The sequence below is a fragment of the Echinops telfairi genome, unplaced genomic scaffold (assembly GCF_000313985.2).
Source record: "Echinops telfairi isolate 266 unplaced genomic scaffold, ASM31398v2 ScPeMD7_9;HRSCAF=40, whole genome shotgun sequence".
Lineage (NCBI taxonomy): Eukaryota > Metazoa > Chordata > Mammalia > Afrosoricida > Tenrecidae > Echinops > Echinops telfairi.
The window spans coordinates 3,543,288-3,567,309 of NW_022103906.1; the positions used below are offsets into that span (position 1 = coordinate 3,543,288).

Consider the following 24,022-nt stretch of genomic DNA (forward strand, 5'->3'; position numbering starts at 1 on the left):
TCACGTCTGTGGGTCAAATACAAAGCTTGCGGCTTTTCCTAACTCCTACAGCTTGGAGAGCAGGTGAACGCCAGTGTAACAGGAGCTCCACACGCTGCAGAGGCAGAGGAATCCAAGGTGGCAGGCTGCTGATGGCTCTCTCCTGAGATCAGCAGGCAATAAGGCAGGAAGTGGCTCAAGTCCAAAGAACCAGAGATCCACAAGTCAGATGCAGCCTCCAGTCTTAGCAAAAAGGAAGCAAGTTTTCCACAGGGCCTATTACTTATGTAAGAAGTAGCCCCTACCCCCAAGGACAACCCCTTTTCCCCCCCAGATTTTATTCCTTTATTTTTTAATTTGAAACCATTTTATTAGCATATATTTCACATATCAAAAGATTCAGTAGTCCCTTAATATTATAAGAGCTGTATAATCATCTCCACAATCAACTTTAGAACATTTATTTCTCTCTTGTTCCCAACATCTTCAACTCCCTACATCTCCCAAGACCCCCGCCATACTCCTTAAGAAAATCTCAAGGTCACTGTCTCTATAGTTCTATCCATCCTGAATTTCATGTACAGAGAAACATTGAAAACAGAAAAACAAGAACACTGTTCTCTGCATGATAGCAGGCAGTTCACATTCCTGGTTTTTGGTCAAAGGGAATTCACTGGAGACTTAATGTAGGTATGGATCCTATGAATGAATGCCATCTGTAGTCTTCCAAAAACTCGGAGCTCACAGTTTAAGCTCTGATACCATTACCTCGTTTGGGTTTGGGTTTTATTTTCACAATCTTTGGATCATGCAGTTTCTTCTCTGTAGGTCTATTTGATGCCTCACTAGGGTAGTTGCTTGTTTGAAGATGAGCCTTTAAGACCTCAGACGTTATTCTTTTTAATAACTGGGCAACATCTAGTTTCTTCAGCACACTTTACTATAGCACCCAGATCTTCAGTGAGGGCAAGCATCAAGCAGGACCATGTAATAAGAACTAACTGTTCTCAGATTGGAACAGCACTTAAGTGGGAACCCAAAGTCCATTCATGATTTATCTTTTGCTCCCTTTAGAGACATCATCAGTTTATGTTATAAAGCATAATGGATCATCCTGCTAAAGTATACGGTAGTTCTATTGAGAGTGTCATTTATTTAGACAATGGTATAGAATTTAAAACATTGTTGAGAAAAGGACAATTGTATAATTGTAGGTTGGTTATGAACCTCAATGCATTAATTATTGCTTAGTACAGATTAAACTCTTAAACGACTGGACTCTATACAAACCATGGGAGTTGGTGATAGAACAAAAGTTGTACTAACGTTCATTCATAGCAGTAGAACCTTGCTATCGGATCATACATGTCACCTAGGGAAAGGAGAGCAGGAACATAATCAGCATAGGCTGGCGCTGGGCCATCATTCATAGGGCACCCTCAAGGCAAGAGTTTTGTCCCAAAGGGGGCACGATGCTTCCGATGCCTAAATGCCACCACAGAGACATGGATGGTTGTTGTTAAGGAAGTGAACAAGAGGCTCCCCTAACAGGAATTCCCTAACGGCAGCACAAGGTTCTGGAAGAGGAAAAGGTACCCTATAGCAAGTCAGAAGTGCTCTCCTTTTAAAAGACTCGATGCTGAGTAAAATCCTCTTAGCTTTTCTTTTTTAATGCTATGCAAAATATTTATTGCTATGGAAAGATTTTTACAGTGTACTGTCAGAGAAAAGGAGGTAGAGATAGATTTATAGTAAGATTTCATTTTACATGTTTAACTGTGAAAATCCTAAATCATATAAACTAATATTTTCAGACACAGACTTGCTCATTCACGGAGACCATGGAGTATTCTTCCCTCCATAAGACTCACAGAACTCAGCCATAGAGCCAAACTCCTGGGAATACTTTCTAGATGGTATAGACCTCCAGAAATCACTCTCTTGTGCATTAAGCAGCAGCCCCTCTTCCACTGTTCCTGCTCTGGGTTGCGGAAGCTGCAATTCCAGGTCTGTCTCCAGTTCGGGTCCCTGGTACTGGCCCAGATGGAGAAATTAGGCTGGCCTCCTCCTGCAAGGTGGCGCCCTCCAGCCTTGAAAGTGACATGCAGGAGACTGACTTTGAGGATGAGCTCCCTCCTTTGAGCCTCCACTGAGTAGAATTTATTTTATCATGCTTTTCTGGTTTTCATTTTCAGCTTACCTTGCCAAGGCTCCTTGGAGTAATGCCTTTGAATACAAAAGAGACCCCAAGTCTCTATTTTAACTTAAGACTTTTATTAAGTCTTAAGCAGGACAAAACAAGATAAAGACAAAGGTACCTCATCCAGATGAGTGGAACAATGTGCACAGGGTTGTAATGACACTTAAGGGTTTACAGAGCATCAGAGCCCTAAATCGGACATGGGAGTGCAAAGGGACTCTTAGATCTCTCTGGAGCTAGATTTATACCTCGGTCCTTGGCTCCGCGCGAGAAAGAATTCACACCGATGCCTGGTTCGTGATCGAAGTCAGTTTTATGAAGGTTAGAAGAAGTTTCAGGTTTACACGGCACCGGAGGGGCTCCTCCCAGACATGCGGCCCAGCTGGAAGCGGCTCGGCGTCCCGCAAAGAAACGTGCCAAAGCTCTCTGCGCCTAAGTTCTCTCTACCCCTGGACTCTGGGCTTCTGCCTTTTCAAGGATTCCACAGGGAGGCGTGGTGGACGACCCCTGATCGACCCCATTGGCTGAATTGAATTTACCTGGCTAGGTGAGCCAATTCAGGTTCACGCCCACCCCTGCCTACCTGCGGGAACCCTAAGCATGTGCAGTGCGCCACTCCTTTGTTTCCCTAGCTTGACCCTCTGGGCATGCGTTAACGGACATTCCCAGCCCTTTGCTAACCTACCTAACAGGTCCTGTCACAAAAGCATGATTGGCAGCAGAGGACTACATGGCACTGATGGGTGGGACCAAGGAGGTGGGAATAGGACCCTGATTGGACACCTACATTGTGTTGGAAAGAAGAGTTTACAGGGTGCTCCTACCAATGTTGTCAAGATGTGACTCATGATCTTGCAACTCTAGAACCCAAGTTTCCATTAAGGATCCACCTAGACAACTCACTCAGGGCTGTGCTACTTCTCCTAGGACTGGCTGGGAGAGAGAAATCAATCCACTCTCTAATACACCCCACTTGAAAGCCAAGCGATTCAGCTGGTAGTACAGGGTCAGAAGGAATTTAATGGAGACTAAATTCACGTGGAGACTCCCAAATGGACTCAGGGCTCCCACTGTGCGCCAAGCCATTTGCAAACTCAGTGTTCCAAAATGTCAGCCCCCATACAGCAGTGACTGCCTTGTTCATTTCTTTCTCCTTCATTCACTGGCCTGGCCAAGCAGCTGGCTAACAGTAGTAGTTCAATAAATATTTTTGTAAATGAATATGTATAAAAATCTGTGTGAAAGGGCTATTAAATGTATGAAAGGATATCTCCTGGCATTTCAGACTGCAGAGCATTTTGCAAACAAGATTAACATAACCATTTGTAATGCTAATGCTGAGCTCCTGGCAGAGGCCCATTGCTCCCAGCTTTGTTGCTTACTTCATTGCAAATTAGTTGCACCTGGTTAATGGTAACAGCCATCTCCTCAGAAAGAGGGCAAAGAAATTGGTAAGTTGCCTCAGAAACATTTCAATTACAATATAGAGTTGAATTTAGCAGTCATCTTTGGAAAAACACAAGCTAGTGCATCAAACTCTTTAATATATTTGCAAAAGATAATCTATTGCACAAAAGATACCTTACAAACAAAGTTTTCCTCTGAGGAAAAAAATCTAAGCCTTTTTCTTGTCACTTGATTACAAAGTGACAGGAAGCAAAGTGATTCATAAAAGATCAACATGAGTGAACAACCACTTAATACGTTGGATCCTGTCCTGAAATTAAAAGGTCACTTGGGGTGATTATTCAATTGAGACACTGCTAGTCTTTTGTGCCCAACCTTGGAAAAATCTTTAGATACCTCTTCTGCTAAAAGGGTAATTTATGACCAGTACATAAGATAAATAGATAGCTACTGAGAAAAAACATTGAAATCGAATTCCTACTTAACGTCTGGAAATAAATCCCAAGAGCATTAAAAGTGTAGACTTTGTATCATCTTACAATTGGTTAAGATACTTACAGGATGATTTCACAAAGGAAGCATATAGGAAAAAATATATATAAAGTACAAAAGAAATCATTTTTACAAAAACTAGACTTAAAAGATGAATTAAAAATAGGGACATCATGAACTGATACTGAATTAATATTCTTCACTTATTAAAAAAATGTACAAAGGACCAGAAGAACTGGTAGTTTATAAAGATGCTCAGAAATCAGACACAGTGCTCAAAACTCATTTAAAAAGCTGTTTAACTTCCACTTCAAACTCAAACCAGCCCATTTTCATCATGCCAATTTTAACTCAGCAACCCTGTACAGATTTCTCTGAGATTATAAACCTTTGTAGAAACAGTTAATCTCTTCTTCCTCAGGAGACTAGCAGGTTTGATCAGACTACCGTGGTAGTCTGTTACTTACCCACAGCTACACTTACCCACTGCTTCACCTTGCAAATGAAAAGCAGATAATGTTTTCCCATGAAACTGGAGAAGATTAATGGCCCAAATCAGCAAACTATGGCAAATGGGTTCTCCGTTCTACTGGGAATAAATAGTTTTAAAACATTTTTGTACATTGGCTTAGCAATTTAAAATGAGAATTCCTGAACCTCAGAATTCTACTTCTACAAATTTAAGTTAGGGACTTATTGCAGGAAAATGGATTTTACTTACAGCTATGACACTTTAGGCTACAGTAGACCTGTGCGTAGTTCAAGGCTGTGATCTTTAAAGAAGTCAGACCGTCACATCTTCTCCTGTGGAAAACTGATGGGTTCAAACTACCTAGTAGTCCACTAGTCTGTTACTAGGGGTCCTTCAAATTTATGTTAAAAAAATGCAAAAATGTAAATTTCTTGTTTACCTTTTAAATTCTCGCACCTAGAAGAGTAAAGTGAACCCTGGAAAGTTGAATATATTTATGAAGTATTGGAGAATAATGAGCAAATATATGTAGATAGATGTGCAAAAATGTGCATTGGAATCTTATAATAGCAATAAATTAGTAGCTATATTTGTCCAATCAAGAAGAAATGGTTAAATTAACTTTAGTATCTCTGTATAATATTGAGAAGCAATCAAAAGTATAGAAAGGATATATGCATTCATTCATGCGGTGTGTGGATGTCTGTGTGTTCACATGTATGTAGAGAGAAAGTAGGATGGTTAATTTTTATCTGCAGTAAATGGCTTGAAGGGGTCCTGCTCTGGCCTCCCCTGGTTTCCCTGTTGCCAAGAAGGAATCTGACATGTGTATGTGCGCACTTCATCCTTCTTTACTGCTCTGACAGCAGCTCAGCTGCCGCAGCATGCTACTCTGTGTTGGGTTTGATAGTGCTATAATTCTCTGTAATGGCTATACGGAGCTCATCGACAGTACTCACAATTATGGGGGTTTGTATCGGAAGCTAATTGGTTACCACAAGTTACATTAAATCAACAGTAAGGATACAGGCATTGCTCCCTAGCAACACCTCTTCTCAGCCAGCAACCAAGTTTTTCTCCAGCCCTCAGCTTCTCAGCCACAGAGCCCATTGGCCTCTGGCTTCCTAGACCAAGACACCTGGCTGTTGCTCTCTCTCAATGTCTCATAGTCTTTGTGCTACTCCTCTGCTGTGTCCCATAGTCTCTGTGCCACCGTGTCTGCTCCTGGGCTTTCTCGCTCCTGCTCTTGCTTCAAAGATGGGCTCATCCTTATAACCAAGGGAGCGGTAATGAAAACTGACCAATCCTCTCTTTAGTGTAACACACACCCATTTCAATAGTCCAACTCAATCACTTAATGGGAGTTACAGAGATTTGGGTAGAAGAGACATATTTAAAGAGTTTTACTCCAATGCAACATGCCATCTTTGTTATGCTATAAACAAACAAAGCCAAACATGCTGCCATTAAGTGATTCTGACTCATAGCAACCCTATAGGACAGAGTAGAACTGCCCATGTGGGTTTCTGAGACTGTAACTCATTATGGGAGGAGAGAGTCCCATTTTCCTCTGCAGACATGACAGTTTTGAACTACTGACCTTGTGGTTAGCAGTCCAATGCATAACCTCTCCACCATCTGGGCTCCTGATGAAGCTAACAAACCAAGTACCAAATTTATTGTCATTGAGTCAAAGCTGGCTCATAGTGCCCACTTGCTAAGTTCAGCACCCAGTTACTTGGCCAAGCAGTACTTGAGGTAATGCTATATTATCCATGTAGGTACCATTTACCATGAATTGACATAATGTAGACTGAACATCCAATCTGTTGAAGACTTTATGAGCAAAACCAAAAAACATTTTTCCATCAGTCTCCTGGAAATGTCAAAGTTAACATGGAACTCCTGGCTGAGTTTCTGTCTTATTTACTTTCATACAGATACCAGATTTAAGATAAAAACATCAACTCCTGCCTGTGTTTCCATCCTGCTGTCTGCCGTGTGTTATTTCACACTTACCTGTCCCCAAAACCATCTGAGTGAACTCCTGAAAACAAATTTCTTTATCTCTGTGCGTATCTCCTCTTGGTTCTGTTCCTCCAGAAAATGCTGGCTGATAGAAGGAGAGAAATACTCCAATTGAGAAGAAATCATATGCATGCTATAATATTAATTAAGCAAATAATAATATCATATGTATTATGATATTACTTTTTCAATATATGAATCTAAACTTCTTTATATACAAGGAAAATAGATGGATTTGTCATTATTTGAACAATGCTATAAGTATAACTGTGTTCTAAGATTATAGTAACCATTTTCTTTTTTCATACATCTTTAGTTATTTTTGAATAAATTTTTTAAAATTATTTTATTGGGAGCTTGTACAATTCTCATCACAATCCATACATACATCCATTGTGTCAAGCACATATGCACATTTGTTGCCCTGGTCATTCTCAAAACATTTGCCTCCCACTCTAGCCCCTAATATCAGTTGCTCATTTCCCCCCTCCCTCCTCACTCCCCCCTCCCTCATGAACCCTTCATAGTTCATAAATTATTATAATTTTGTCATAAGTTACCCTGTCCGATGTTCCCCCCCCACCCTGCCCTCTTCTCTGCTGTCCATCCCCCATGGAGGAGGCAATACTTAGATTCTTGTAATTGGCTCCCTCTTTCTACCCCACATTCCCTTCACCCTCCAGGCATCGCCCCTCTCACCACTGGTCCTGAAGGAGTCATCTGTCCTGGATTCCCTGTGTTTCCAGTTGCTATCTGTACCAGTGTACATCCTCTGGTCCAGCCAGATTTGTAAGGTAGAATTGTGAACATGATAGTGGGAGGAGGAAGCATTATAGAACTAGAGGAAAGTTATATGTTTCAGCGTTACTACCCTGCACCCTGATTGGCTCGTCTCCTCCCCACAACCTCTCTGTAAGGGGGTGTTCAGTTGCCCACTGATGGGCTTTGAGTCTCCACCCTGCAATCACCCACCTTTACAATGATATGATTTTTTGTTCTTGGATGCTTGATGCCTGATCCCTTCGACAGCTCGTGGTCACACATGCTGTTGTGCTTCTTCCATGTGGGCTTTGTTGCTTCTGAGCCAGTTGGCGCTTGTTTATCTGCAAGCCTTTAAGACCCCCAACGCTATATCTTTTGATAACCTGGCACCATCAGCTTTCTTCACCACCTGTGCTTATGCACACGTTTGTCTTCAGTGATCATATCAGGAAGGTGGGCACCCACTGATCTGATTTTTAGTTCTTTGATGTCTGATAATTGGTCCCTTCTGCACCTCATGGTCAGTCAGGCTGGTGTACTTCTTCCATGTGGGCTTTGATGCTTCTCAGCTTTTTATCATGCATATTCATTAAAAATATTTCTTTCATTAACTGCTCACCAATTAGTCTTAAGCTTTAGGATAAAGTATTTCAAATTCAAAATGTGGAAAAGAAGTTTAGAAAGAGAGTGCTACTAGTACTCACTGCTGGAGACTTCAGGGAGCAAGGTGTATGGCCGTCAACAGCTAACATAAAGGTGGAAGGTTTGAACCTATCAGCTGCTCCACGGAGGGAGATGTGGAAGTATGCTTCCTTAAGGATTTACAGCCTGGTCTATAGGGTCTCCATACAACTGAATCAACTGGATAATAGTAAGCTTGGTTTATTACCTACTTCATACTAGATGCTATGAAGCAAGAAGACAAGCAATACATATTCTGAAATTGAAGGATAAATTGATAAAAACTCAGATTTTTCTACTGAAAATTATTTTGACTGGTGTTTAATATTTGGGTCACTTTTACAGAAAAAATAAGATATGAAAGGGTTAATTCACTCTTGCTCAAAGATACAATGTAGTGATGGAGCCCTGCGAGGGATCTAAGCACAACACAATGGAAGAAGATTTAGCTTTGGGCCTTCCCCTGATTTTCGTTTTTTCCCCTTATTATCTTTTCTTTCTTTTTTTAATCATTTTATTGGAGGCTCATAAAACTCTTATAACAATCCATTTATGCATCCATTGTGTCAAGCACACTTGTACATTTGTTGACATCATCATTTTCAAAACATTTTCTTTCTACTTGAGCCCTTGGTATCAGCTTCTTATTTTTCTCACTCCCTCCCCTACTCCCCTCCCTCATAAACCCTTGATAATTTATAAATTATTATTTTTTCATGTCTTACACTGAATGATGTCTCCCTTCATACACTCTTCTGTTGTCCATCCCCCTAGGAGAAGATTATATAGATCATTGTGATCAGTTCCCCATTCTCCCCCCATCTTCCCCTTCCCCTCCTGATGTGGCTACTCTCAATATTGGTCCTGAGGGGGTTATCTGTCCTAGATTCCCTGTGTTTCCAGTTCTTATCTGCGCCCGTGTACCTGCTCTGGTCTAGCCAGATTTGTAAAGTAGACTTGGGGTCATGATAGTGTGTGGGGAGAAGCATTAAAGAACTAGAGGAAAGCTGTATGTTTCATTGTTGCTAAACTGTACCCTGACTGGCTTGTCTCCTCCCTATGACCCTTCTACAAGGGGATGTCCAGTTGCCTACAGATGGGCTGTGGGTCTCCACTCTGGACACCCCCTCATTCACAATGATATGATTTTTTTGTTCTGAGTCTTTGATGCCTGATACCTGACCCCACAGGCTGATGTGCTTCTTCCATGTGAGCTTTGTTGCTTCTCAGCTAGATGACTGCTTATTTATCTTAAGCCTTTAAGACCCCAGCCGTTATATCTTTTGATAGCTGTGCACCATCAGTTTTCTTCACCACATTTGCTTACGCACCCACTTTGTCTTCAGTGATTGTGTCTGGAAGGTGAGCATCATAGAATACCAGGTTGGTAGAACAAAGTGTTCTTGCATTGAGGGAGTACTTGAGTAGAGGCCCAATGTCCATCTGCTATCTTAATACTAAACCTATAAATATTTGTACATAGATCTATTTCCCCATCATCATATATAAATATATTTACATATCTACATGCCTGTATTTAAATAGGCCTCTATAAATGCCCTTTGCCTCCTAGTTGTTTCCTCTCCTTTTACTTTCCTCTTGTCCCACTATCATGTTCAGCCTACATTGGGATTCAGTAATTCCTCTCCACTACATTGCCCTTGATCAAGCCTTAGCAGGCCTCCTACACTCTCCTAGATCACTTGTTGTTCCCTTGTCCCTGGATTTGTTAACACCCACTTCCTTCTTCCTACTTCCCCATCTCCCATTACATCCCTGCCCCAGAACTATTGGTCTGGGTCTATTGTTTTCTCCAGATTGTTTATCTGACCTATCTTATTTAGATAAACATGCAGATATAATAATATGCATAAAACAAGACAGAGCAAAACAAAGCAACAAAAGAAAACAGAACATCAACATAAAAACAATGACCAAAAAAAAAGTCTATAAATAGCTTAAGGTCTGTTTGTTGACCTTTATGAGAGTTTTCAGGGTGAGTCTGATGATGTGCCATGCCTTGGACCCACAGTCTATTTTTGGTATTCCATGGGGACTTCACTGCTCTGCTACCCTTGCTGTTCTGTTACAAGCCCTTAGTGTTTCATCTCAGTGTGGTGGGGTCAGATCGGGCCCAATTGCCACACTGTCTCCAGTTTTGTCCCCAGTAGTGCTATGGGTCAGTGAGGGATGTCAGGTCTTGTAGTGGGTCTGGCCCTATGGTCCTTTCTGTGTATTGGCTGCTCTGAGCAGGATTATTGTCCTCAGGGATTAGTGGGCCAGGATGTGCTCCACTTTCTCTCTCCCCCTCTTCATTTGCTCCTGAGTGCTCTGATCAGACATGTCCTTCTCCCTGAGCTGTAGCTTCAGTGCTGTCCTCTGAAGTGAATTCTTCTGGGAGGAGGGAGGCTGTCTAAGTGGTTGGGATTGGGACTGGCCCCTCAGACCTCTCTATTGGTTCCCTGCTTCATGCTGGTATGTTGCATTCACATCTTACAGCACCAGGTTAAGGCTACTTAATTAATGACTAAATCTAACTTATATTTAATTTCATCTGTTTATCATTCTAGAAGTCCTGGTGGTGTATTTGGTGATGCATTGGGCTGCTAACCATAAGGTCAGCAGTTCTAGTCTACCAACCCTTCCTCTGAAGAAAGATGAGGACTTCTGCTCCAGTAAAGATTACAGCCCCCGCGCCCGCAGTGCCAGTTCTACTCTGTCCTGTAGACTCACTATGAGTTAGAATCTGCTGCATAGCAGTGAGAGTTCGGTTTATCGTAGTTCTTCACTGCTGGGATTGCTATCTCAGAACTCTGTTTTCATAATTTTCTCTTTCAGGCTATTGAAAAGTTCTCAGTATTTGAATGTCAACCTCAAAACCTATATTAACCTGATAGTGACAGGAAGTATGAATTAAATTCCTGGTCAGATGACCATTGGCAGTTCCCAGCAAGCACTCTCCAGCTGAGTAAACTAATAAATCTATTTACTCTTCATGGATGACAGAGTCCATTTGCTGCAAATGCCTTTGGCAATAGATTCTGATAGACAGAAGGTCATTTTGCTTCCATTTCATCTCGTCAAATGCAATGTGTTCATAAAGAGAGACGTATGCAAACATTTTAAAATTTACTGCCTATCATGAGTGATGACGAAATATGTATCCATAAGTATAATGGGATTTTAATTATTCAGTAGCTCTTTCAGATCTTAGAACAGAATATACTCCTACTCAAGTATCAATGAAAAAGATAAATAGATCTGAATTCATAAAGTTAGCATTCCAAGTCTGTAGCTATAAAAATTATACTCATTGTGATAATCAAAAGATTCATAATCATAAGAGTAGATTGCAACTCTTTTCTGGGAAGAATAAGACATTGAGTTTGAAACATTTTGGCAATTGATCCATGTGACACACTGTTGGCAGAGTTTGGTTGTTCAGCCCACATCAGTTCACATGGGTGTCGATGACGACCATGCTACTAAGCACTTGCCAGTCCAGGGCAGCTCTGCAGCTCTGCTGCACTAGTGGGAAGACCACCAAGCAGTGCCTGTAATCCTCACCCTAGGACTGATGAAATGTGACATTTTACTTTTTTGGTTTACTTCATGAGCTGAGAAACATCAGGCCTTTCAGGTCCATATCACCTCAATACGAAACAAAAATTCCCAGGAAGAGGCCGGATGAGCCTATAATGTATTGGCTTTTTATTCCCCTGGTGAAAACTCTTGACTTAAGCTTGGACTAAATGTCTGGGATAAATTTTTTTCTGTACTATATATGCCAGTTATTCGTGCTTCTTTTCTTTTTTTCTTTTTTTTTTTTGGGGGGGGGGTTGGATCTTTTTTATGTAGCATTTCTGATTTTCAGATCATTTCTTCCTTGCCATATCCTTTCACCGGACTTACCAGTCATGCCACATAGGAAGCAGATTCACCTTGTCTGCACACCTTCCTGAAATGAACATGGAGTTGCTAGGCTTCTGATTCACTGATGGATGACTCATCTTCCAGTCCTGTTACTCCCCAGTACTAACTGAGGTCTGTGTGTTCCAGCCAACTTTTGGGAGCTGTCATCAGCCTCGGAAATTCTGATGCAGCACTTCTGTAAGGAGTACACCACGCCCATGCCCTGCTTGGCCAGCCTGTCCTTTCCTTGAAATACCCTGCTAGCAAAGGGCAATCACATCCAATGTCAACAATGCTGAGGGCTGAAGTGATTTGTAAAGATCACTTGTACTAAGAGGCAATAAAATTCAAAGCAGAATTGGAAGAATAAATGGAAAAATGTTTGTTCATGAAACTCCAATTTGCTTCATTTCAGAAAGCACTAAAATAACGTGGAAGAAGAATGCATATAATAGCATTCAATAGAAAATATAAAAACAAAGATTGAAAAGGATAAAGTAGAGAGGTGAGGCGAAAAGCTAATAATCTATCAGCAGATGGGCCATAAAAGTCTAGATGACTGTCACAACTGGAAAATGACTTTTTTTTTAAATTGTGGGTTTCCAGATCATTGAGGCACCAAAGAGAAAAAAATTGCATTAGTTACAAAATGATTATGGTCCATTATAATAAAGAACATACCAATTCTTCAGAAAAAATAAAGATTCTCATGATTGTTAGGTATAAAGAAATGTCTTATATAGAATTTAAATAGAATATATGGTACAGTGTTATATAATACCTCCATCATGCTCTTATGAAATAAATACACTGCCTGGATTTATGGTAGTTTTCTGAAACAGCATCTTGCAGTATAGGCAGGAGTGTAATGTCCAAGTGGAACTCATTAAATGTACTTTTTTATAGGAAGATACGCTCCAGGTGAGATTACAGCCAAGGAGACCCGATGGGGCAGTTCTACTGCCGCATTGTGTGGCTGTGAGTTGGAATCAAACCACTGATACACAACAGCAACCTGATGTCAGTGAGGTCGAGCCAGGGGTAATATCTAAAGAATCTATTTGTTCTCTCAGAGAAAGAAATGTATTGCTGTTGACTCAGCATTTGATACTACGCTGAAACTTGAAAATGCAAAATGTTTGACCCTCCTCTTTCTCCAGAGATCTATTTGCCTTGATGGACAAAGCCAAGAAAAAGCAGGAATAGGAACTTGTTTGTAGGGGCATATATAATGTCACTTTAAGACTCTGAATTTCAATGGCAAGATGGAACTGGCTCAGTGGTAAATGAACAACGAGGTGTCCTGGATGCAGTTTCATGTATGGGAATTGGAGCTCAGCAGAGAATTCTGAGTTAGAAATACAGATATGCCGGGCACCAGGAGAGAGCAAATGACTGGAGTTATAGAGCCGGGTGAATATGCTCGAATGCCTGAGAAGAGTGGAGTGGTGGGTAGAGAGAGGTCAGAGACAACGGTCTCAGGAATGTAAGTGCTTGGGGGAAACTCTTAATATAAAGTGCGCACATGTGAAAGTAAATGGTTTAATCATGATTGTTGAAACTTGAATGCTTTCACTGGGTAAGGAAGCCAATAATACAAATGTGGATCTAGGTAGAAAGATACACACCTTGGGTGGGAAATGAGAGGATTTCTTAAAAGACATGGAGGAAAACAAAACAAATGGAAGTTCTTGGGTAGTGAGTGAAGGGTGGGAGCTCTTGGCCGGTGAGTACAAGCCTCCAGTGAAGGAGGAAGGTGGAGGTAGAGCTTTGTAAAAGGTAAATGCTTAGGAAACAACTGATGAGAGAAAGAGAATGGCTTAGAAGAGTCACACAGATGAGCTCAAAGACAGTACTTAGAGGGACAGCAAAGGGTAGATTTTTAGAACACTAAACTGTGCAGTTTATTAACTTTTACCCAGCTGTGCTCACCATCCAGTATATAAAGAGTTGTGCTTTTTTAAAGCCCAATATTTGGCAGGTTGATGCAACATAAAGACAAATACTGCTTGTCCTTCAAAATATTTTTCATGAATATCAGCTTTCAAACCTGCCTTCCAACAATAGTTAATAGTGGAGCAGCAATTGGGGTTTATAATTACAACCCAGAAAAAGGTATATTTCCAAATTGGTATTACCTGAAAGTATTTGTAGTTAATCACCTCCTTCATTGAGGTAGCTCATTTTCATGTCCTTGTAGACTCTCTGGATACAGGAAAAGCCATTTTACCATAAGTGTTTGAGCTGGTCTGCTATACTATTGCAATGGAGAACGATTGGTGAAAATCAGATGAAACCCTTTTAGCTCGACTGTTGCAGGATGTACAGAAAAAATTCCCGTTACCACACAGCCTTACAAGGCTCTAGATTTTTTAAGTCAAATTTAAATAAGTAATATTTTTCCTTCCATGCTTTAGCCTTTTTTGCTGGAATAATTGAATCCGTTTTTGTGAAGGCTTAAATCAAACAGATGGCCATGACCTTTAAGTTGCAATGCTGGCTCCAGGTACAATTCATAAAATCTTTCCTGCTTGTCCTGAGACCTCTGCATTTAGCACTGCAATTAGAAAATTATTATTTGTCTAATCGATGTACTCCTACTTTTGTGTGGGAAAGAAGATGCATTATGGATGTCCGTTGCTTTCTCTGAGGACTGGATTTCTGCCCACCTTTCACCTGCTTTCAGTCACGTCTGCATTTCGAATGCTCCTGTGTGACACGTTAAGCTGGGAGGAATGTTTGGTTTGGCTGAGGGCTCTGCCTCGTATCCTCTGGGAGATCTAAGCTCAAAAATGTATGCTCACTTATATTCAAATCTACCAAATGCTAACTTGAACCCATTATCAATGCAGAAATTTTGTGCAACATGTAAAAAAAATAAGAATTATGAGACAACATCACTACCCTGAAGAAAGGACTAAGTTCGGGGCCATGCTTAAGAAACACGTTTAAACATAACTAAGAATGCAGTGGTGGTATTTATGTGGTAGAATTCTTGCCCTCCATGCAGGGGTCCTAGCCAGTTCAACTCATGCACAGGTGCCACCTGCCATCAAAAGAGGCTCAGATGTTGTTATGATGCTGAACAGGTTTCAGCAAAGCTTCCAGATTCAGACAGACTAGAGAGAAAAGTCAGGTGATCTACTTCCAAAAATCAGCCAATGAGAACCCCATGGACCACAATGGTTTATCCTGCAATTATTCGCGATGGCAAAGGACACTGCGGCATTTTGTTCTGTTGTGCATGAGGTCATCCTGGGTTGGCGGTCACCATTAGTAGTGGACTACTCAACAACAATGTCCCAAGCGAGCTGCGATGGCATGAAGTAATTTGAGAGCATAAATAGAGGAGCAATTACTCCACCCTGGGATTATGTGGAGCAGCTCCTATGAATCAATATAAGCTAGACTTTGATAAATGAGCTCTATTAGTATATTCAGAAAAAGGAAGGAGCCTTTCCAAACATAGAACTAACTTTTTGAGAGCGGAAGAATGGGTATAATAGAAAGTTGCATTAATTGGTGTGGAGGGTTTATATTGAAGAACTATGAATGATTGATTTTGTAGTGTCTGCAGGGGTCATATAGTATAGGACTTGTATTCTAGAACTAATCATTTTAGTTTCAAAATTATATTGGTTTGATCTGCCATATAGGTTGCAGGTACCAATAGTTTAGACATAAAAAGACCAGGTGGAAGGCCAGATTCAATAACAAACACAGATTACCTTTAGAATACAAAGAATAAGAACATTTTCAAAAGACGTTATGAAGATATAATTAATAATGGCAAAAAAAGGACAATGAAGAAAAAGAAAACAAACATAGTTGAGGGTTTGACCTTGGCAGTCAGAATATTTGATATTTTTAGTGGTCATAACTTGATCAGCCAACAGTGTTTCATCCATTATGGGGGTAAACCCTCTCTAGAAGTTCAAAACTGTCTCAGAAGCTACAACAGGAAGAAAGATCATGAGTTTATGGAAGATTCTAAGGAAGTGATTCCTGTGGTACTCCTATATTTTAATTTTCTCCATTTTACCTCTTATTTAAGGAGGTCATTTTAGTAGGAAGAACGTTTTTTCCAGATTTTCAACCCTTTCTTGAGATATTAACATACATTTAAAATTTAACCCTTAAGTGTATTGATTCAGTTTCTTGTTATTTTCTGTTTGCACATTCCTTCTGCCTCAATACTTGTGCATACATCTCAGAGAACCTAAGATAGACGGGTGACATGGAGACCACTAGTAATCTTAAGAAAAATTGCTTGCTGTTCCAACCCTAGAAAACCTTTCAGTAAAACCTGGTTCATACCAACACAATGCTATTTTGTCAGTTCTAATTCATAGCAACACCGTAGGACAGCATAGAGCAGTTCCATGGGGTTTCGAAGACTGAAAATATTTAAGGAAGCAGATTGTTATATCTTTCTTCCATGGGGTGGCTGGTGATGTCGTCACCAACATCAGTGATTAGCAGCTGAGCACAAGGGGACTGAGAGTGACTCGTAGGACTTACAGAGGAGAGAAGATGAATGACAGGGGATTTGAAACCAGGACTGCTAACGTCCTGGGCAGGATGCTGATTACCCTTTACTAGATGTCTGGATTAAGGATGAGTCAGTTGTAGCGTGGGCAAAAAGTTAATCATTCATTCATCAGTCAATAGCCTGCATTAACGAGTATGGTGGTTTCCCATGTCCTGTGTTCTTAGGAAAAAATGATCACCGTGCTTTAAATAAGCTCACAGTACTCAGTGAAGGGTTTGGCTCAAGTCAGCCCCATTTGAAAGTGGAGTCCAACTCAATCTGCTGACTCTAACAGTAGAAGGCCCTTCTTTTAAGTGTCATTACCCTGCTGTGCTTTATTACCATGTGGAAGGATGCCATTGAGTGAAAGCAAATAAACCTTGTCTGAAATTGCCTAAAATAGACTGGTTATTTTCATATTAACTTTGAATTTTAATTGTGACCTTACATGGTGTGGAAGCCAATTGAGAGTAACACAGGCCAGCTAATGAACTGTTAAGTTTTCTCTGCATCTCTGGAGACTCAGCAAAGTCACTTGGTCAGCACTTCCCCATTTTAGCAGATATGCTGAACTTGGGCTAGATAATTGTACAGCAGGAGAGCCTGGTGCTTTTGTGCTCTTTATTTTGGATAATTGCAGTTCAGTGCTATGCGACAGAGAGGGAAATTGAGAGAGACAGCGAGAGAGAGAGAAAATGTGTTTTGGTTAAATGGGACTCTTTTTTTCTACTCCCCCAAAGAGTCACAGTCTCAGAAACTCACAGGGGCAGTTCTACCCTGTCCTGGAGTGTCACTATGAGTTGGCATTGTCTCGGTGGCAGTGAGTTTTGAGTATTCTCTCAAAATGACTCCCCTTCCCACCCCACCCGACCCCCCAAAAAATCCTCGCCAGTGTTGAGTCAATGCCAACTCATATTGATTCTGTAAGGCAGGGTAGAACTGCCCTTGTGAGTTTCTGAGACTTCGACTCTTTACAAGAGTAGAAAGCCCCGTCTAAATGTGAAACTACAGCTTCAGGAAGGCAGTTGAGCTCATCAGAATTTAGAGTACCATTATCATGAGATGATTTATTGCATACTTGTCCAGTAAATCACTTTGAAGGCAGAGTCCACGTCAGGGTTTCTCAGTAGAACTCTCAGATCACATGGTTTTGCTTGGAGGCACTTCCTGTTCCTCACAGCGTGTCCAGCAACATCTCTGAACTCTACCTACTAGAAACCAATAGCAGCCCCGCCTGCCAGCATCCTAATAAGAAAGTTCTCCAAATATTGCCAAATAGCTCTAGGGTGAGGCTGTAATCACCCCTAGGAGGAGCACTGATTTATCTAATAATGTAGCTAATTATTCTCCAATTCCCTCTCTGTTTCCACAGCCTACAGAGAAAACTTTTCAGTGCAGAAATCCAACACACCTTCCTAGTGCTTTACAAGACTCTTTCATTCACCTAACACATTTTAAAATATTCTTAATACCTGTTTCAAAGTGATTCCTTCCTCCTGATATTTATGTTCCTTCCTCCATAAAGACTTTCTGATGTTTTCCATTTGCACTTTGAAACATAGCCCTGCTTGTCAGGTAATGAAGCCTTCCTCATATTCCCTCATCACGCCTCTTCTGCAAGAGCGCCAGCTCGCCTCATTCAACCTCACGGCCACTTAGGGAGGACATCTCAACATGGGCTTCGCGGGAGTCCGAGTGGATCTTCTCCCACAGGAGTGCTGTAGAGTGAATGTGTTCAGGCTTTCGGATGACTGTCATGATACTGTCCAGTGTAACAACAATGTTGTCAGCCGCAGGCATGTACCGCTTGGATTATTCTGCAAATTGGAATTCTTAAAACTATTATCTGGAGATGTAAATATTTTACTACATGTCTCTTTGAACAATGTATCTGTGGCCTTAAGAACCTTCTCGCAAATGTGAATTATACATTTCAACAGGAAAGTGAAGAAAGAAAAATCTGGTCAAATCAAAATTAAGGAAGGACTGTGAACTGATTGTTGTTATGTAGTTAGGTGCCCTTGAGTTCGTTCCCAAGCACAGCGACCATTTGTACAATGGAGTTAAACACTGCTGTGGTCCAGCGCCGTCTCCCTAGTCCTCGCTATGTCTGGGCTCACTTTCTCAGTCGCTGCATCATACCAGCTCCTTGAGCGGCTACCCCTTTTTCACTGACTCTCTATTTTACCAAGATGAATTCACCCGCAAGGACTGGTCCAAAGTACCTGCTAGACAATTTCATCATCCCCACTTCTAAGGCATTAGAATATTCTTTTACTTTATTATTATTAGAATTTTCTTTTAATTTGTTATTAATTGGGCGATAATACATATATCATATCATTCCATCATTCCAAGCACATCAAGCAACACTATATAATTACTACCACAATGAAGCACTTTCCAAATATTATTTTCCTTCTTGGATTCCTTGACATTATCTCCCTTTTACCCACTCCCTTTTACCCATCTCCCTTGACACCATCACCCCACAACCCTCATTCTACTTGCTGTCCCTCTAGTTCATAAATGCTGGTTTCATACACCGAAACACAGAAAAACTTATAATGCAACTTTAAGAGGGTAGGCCCCAATGACAGGACTAGCTGAGATAATCCCTATTATGAGCAAATGAAAAACAAAACAAAATACAGATAATGTTGAAAACCAGATCAGGTTCAGCATGCATCAGAAGGGAGATCAAGGGGCAAAGCTTTCACTGTTCAAGCCAGGTTTGTCCCTCTGATAGCCTAGACTCACCTCTCCAGTGCACTCTGTTAGTCACCACTTTACCCCAGCCCTCTATGTGGATGGAGGGGATCGCCGAAGGCTTGTTGCCTGTGCAGTTCCCACAGCTGTATCTTGTGTTCCCACTGTCATCCACAGCCCTCTGCAAACCAGATTCTTACAATTTAGGCTCTGAGAGTAATCTCTCCTTCTACTTCAGATTATATGATTTATAATCCTTCTGTGACTGAGAATGGTGTGTATCTTCCATGTGGATTTAGTTGACATCTGGCTGCTTATTTAGAGAGAAGCCTTTAAGACCCCAGACACTATTTTATCTGATAGCTGGGCACTATCTAATTTCTTCGCCACATTTTGCTATAGCACCTTCTGTGTTCCCTTCCCGACGGCAAATATCTAGCGAGGGCCATGATGTAGGAATGAATTGTTCTTAAATTGGAGCTAGGATTTAGTGCAAGCCCCAAACCCATTCCTGGATCTGTGTTTTGTTTTGTTTCTGTTGTTAATCTGTCTAAGGAATATTCTGACTGGACTTCTTCCAAGACGGACTTGTCTGAACTTCTGAGAGTTCCTGCTATAGTCAATATTTTTTGCCAAAACAATAATTCAAATGCGTTAATTTTTCTTTAGTCTTCCTTTCATATTACATAGGGGTTGTGTGTGTGTGTGTGTGTGTGTGTACAAATGAGGCGATTGAAACCACCATGGCTTCAGTCAGTCCTACCTTAGTCCCAAAAGTGACTTCATTGCTTTCTAATACTTTGAAGAAGTCCTTGTGTAGCACATTTGCCCAATGCAGTATGCCGTTTTATTTCTTGACTGCTGCTTCCATGGGCCTTGATTGTGGGTCCAAACAAAGTGAAAGCCATCTTCATTGGTCATGATCTTTCTTATTGGTCCAGTTTGTAGGACCCTGATTTTCTGTACATTATATATGGTCGATAGTGAAGGCTGTAGTCTTTGACCTTCATCAAGAAGTGCTTTACACCTTCTTCATTTTCTTTTTTTTTTAATTAAAAAATTTTTTTATGGTGGTCAATCATCACTTGCCACAACAGCCATCTGAAGCCAATAATCCTGATTATTAAAAATCACAAAGCTGTGTAAATGTTCTCCTCCTTTTAGAAAATCATGTGCACTTTCTCTCCATGAAACAGGACTGTCTGCAAAGCCTGAACACATAAGGAAATCTAAGGAGCTAATTTTGGTTCATCAAAGTAGTGACATAGCTGTTCCAGTAAGAGACCAACTTTCTGTGGCAGTAGGAAACTAGCTATTGTGCATAAATAAGCTTTTGCCACCACTGTACTTGACTGAAGACAGCAATAGATTGATCTGAAATTATTAGACTCATTATTTAAGTTCACATGGTTGAAGACAGCTCCCACCCAGTCAAAGAGTTCCTGACCACTGCATGCCACCTCGGGCTCCCCCTGGAGCATGTGGCCCTGTGGCCCTGGGCACTGCAGGTCTGTCAGCAGGCTCAGGCTTAGTTTTGGCTGGTGCTCCTGAATTTGGTAATAGGAAAAGTATGACATCATCATTGATTCATCTGCACCTGTAGGGCACCAAGCTAAAAGAAAATCAAATTGCAAAGGCTTTTTTTCTTTGAAGGGCCAACATGTTTTTTTATAGCTCTTGGAATCCAGCTTAAAGGATAAATCCATCAAATCAATGGTGACAACATTTGGTGGTAGGGCAAGAGTATTATCTTCATCAATGCTTGTATTACATGTTAGTGCATAGTAGGCACCTTTCTTTACAAAGGTGTTGATGAAATCATATGAAATTAGTTTATGAAGTGGTAAGTTCTTCCGTCACAAAAGAAAATGGTCCATTTTCCATAACCAGGCTTTTCAGCTATTTTGATAGTATCCCACATTCAGGAATCAGAAATGAAACCTTGTAATTGTGATATTGCATCTTCACAAGGTGCTGGTGACGTGATTTGTCGTGACCGAAGTTAGATTTTTCGCAGACCAGCAAATGCCGCAGTACCTCCTGCAGCCTGCTGCAGCATGGCCATCCTCTGCCAGTTTCTGGATGGGTGGCCATTGAAGAGATCAAGTCGCCCCGCCCCTCATCTCGGCCACTAGGTGCCTCCCCTCCTCCTCTCCGTGTCTACCTTCTTCATTTTCAATGAGCAAAATTGTGTCATCTAATACCACAGGTTGTTAATAACCATTCCTTCTATCCTGGTGCAATGATTGACTTCCTATTGTCCAGTATTTCTATTTGCTCTGCATAGGGACTGAATAATTATGGTGAAAGGATACAACCCTGATAAATACCTTTCTTGAGTTAAGCCATTAAATTACATATTTTTCAATGACTACCTTTTAGTTTATGAATAGATTCCACATAAGCACCATTTCACTCACTGCCAATGACTTATTGCAGACGCATAGTGATTTTATAAGAAAGGGGTTTCTGAGACTGTAACCATTGCCTGGAGTAGAAAGCTCAGTCTTCCCCACTCCAGAGACTGCAGGTGGGTTTGGAACTGCTGACCTTGCAGCGGGTAGCCCAACTCGTAACCATGACACCACTAAGGCTCCTTTGGGGCACAATTAGTGTCTTGAATTCCTATTCTTCTCAATGTTACCCATAGTTTGCTAGGATCCACACAGTCAAATGCTTTTCTACTGTCAATATAACACAGGTAAATATATTTCTAGAATTCTCTGTGTTCAACTCAGCTCCATCTGACATCAACAATGTCATCCCTTGTTTACATCCTTTTCTATATCCAGCTTGAATTCTGGCAGTTTATAGGCCACAATTGCTCTAATGGTTTTTGTAACCCATAGTTCCTCTAATTAGAAGACTATTATCATATAAATCTTTAGGTTTTAAATCCACAAGTTGACAGCATTCTTTGTGATGACCTATTTACCCTGGGATTTATTCATGTATGAATGATAATTGGAATTTCATTTGTCTTTATTGGTGAAGCATCAACCAAATCTTTATGAGATGGATTCACATGTAAAACTGAGCCAAATTTTCCTAGTTCTAGAATTTCATTTATCTCTGGAGGATAACCTAATCTCCTTCCTTACTGTAGCAGATGTCTGTCTCATCTTCATGACCACAATGTTTGTGACTAAGAGAACAAGTAGACACTGACTCAGCAAAGATCAATTGAAGAAACGTCCTTTGCTTCAATTCAAGAAAGGGGAAAACAAACAACCTTTTCTATTTCCTCGAGTCACTGCAATGGTGGGAGCCCTTGACGATGAAAATCTATTACATCTCTAAGCCAAGCAATATACCTTCTCATGGCAACTTAGACTCTGACAGATGGAGGAAGCAACAGAAGAGTGAAGGTTTATACGGTACCCATGGACTCTATCGATGCCCACCTATTTAGAAGTTTGTCAGACTCCAACTTGCATCAGAATGTGACAGAATCACTGGACTTTCAAGGCAATGACAATCAGGATGCCCAGAGTCGTAACACAGAGATCAAAATGAGTAACATTGGTTTTGTGGTCCAGCCAGCCTCATGGTGAAAGAGAGTGCCCTAAAGCAAACACTGTTTGAACTTTAAATATTGAATCAGGTTTTACAACTTCAAAGGACTTATTAAGGTGTATTCTTTTCAAATTTTCCAGCTCCTTTCATATTTCTATACAAATAACGTGGTGTGGTGGTCTCCACGGGGGTCAGCAATGTGCTCCAGCACAGGCATCACTGAGAGAACGGCGCGGGACAGGCGGCCTTTCCATCTGTTGTCCACAAGGCAGTGATTGGTTGGAATTGACTGGATGGCACCTAACAACAACAACAACAACAATAAAACGGTTTCATTGATCAAAGAAACCATTTTCTCTAAGGAGAAGACTTCATTTCACTACGCAATATTATAAAGGTGTTGTGAGTTAAACATCAAAGCACCCCTCTTCCTGGAATGAAATATAGCCAAATTATTTTTAATCCCAAGTACAACTTTTGGATAAGGAGAGATCACAGTACACAAGTGGTTTTACACAGTATATATGTTTCTAGGACACAAGACCGGAGTCAAACTCTAATTCTAGGTGAAAAAAGCTGTAGCTGTTGATTTAAAATCATCATTAATTTTACTTGAGAATTTTCTCAAATTGTTGTCATTAGTCTGAGAAGGCAAGGACATTTATTATTTTTTATATAAATATCCTAGCATATATGTAATAGCAAAGCTTTTTTTAATTAAAAGATCATTGTACTGGGGGCTCTTACAACTCATAACATTCCATACCTCAATTATATCAAGCATATCTGTATATATGCTGCCATCATTCTATTCATTTTGGGGTTTTTTTAAATCATTTTATTGAGGCACTTACAACTCTTATCACAATCCATCCATCCATCCATCCATTGTGTCAAACACTTTTGTACAATTGTTGCCATCGTCATTTTCAAAAATTTTCTTTCTACTTGAGCACTTAGTATCAGCTCCTCTTCCCTCCCTCCCCATTCACGAAGCCTTGATAATTTACAAATTATTACTTTTTCATGTCTTACACTGACAATGTCTCCCTTCACCCACCTTTCTTGTTGTTCATCCCCCTGGAAGCGGGTAATATGTAGATCCTTGTGATCGGTTCCCCATTTCCCCCCACCTTCCCCTTCCCCTCTCATTATTGGTCCTGAGGGGTTTATCTGTCCTGGATTCCCTGTGGTTCCAGCTCTTATCTGTACCAGTGTAAATCCTCTGGTCTAGCCAGATTTGTAAGGTACAATTGGGATCATGATAGTGGGGGGAGGAAGCATTCGAGAACTAGAGGAAAGTTGTATGTTTCATCATTGCTACAATGCACCC

At 40.8% G+C, this 24,022-nt stretch overlaps 1 protein-coding gene and 1 pseudogene across 1 annotated transcript in view; one reads left to right on the plus strand and one right to left on the minus strand.

The window, feature by feature from the left end:
- The window catches only part of DLGAP2 (DLG associated protein 2), a 589,152-nt gene that overhangs the window by 154,648 nt on the left and 410,482 nt on the right, over positions 1–24,022 (plus strand). The gene's annotated exons all lie outside the window — the stretch shown is intronic.
- LOC101647752 lies at positions 20,248–21,267 on the minus strand (annotated as a pseudogene).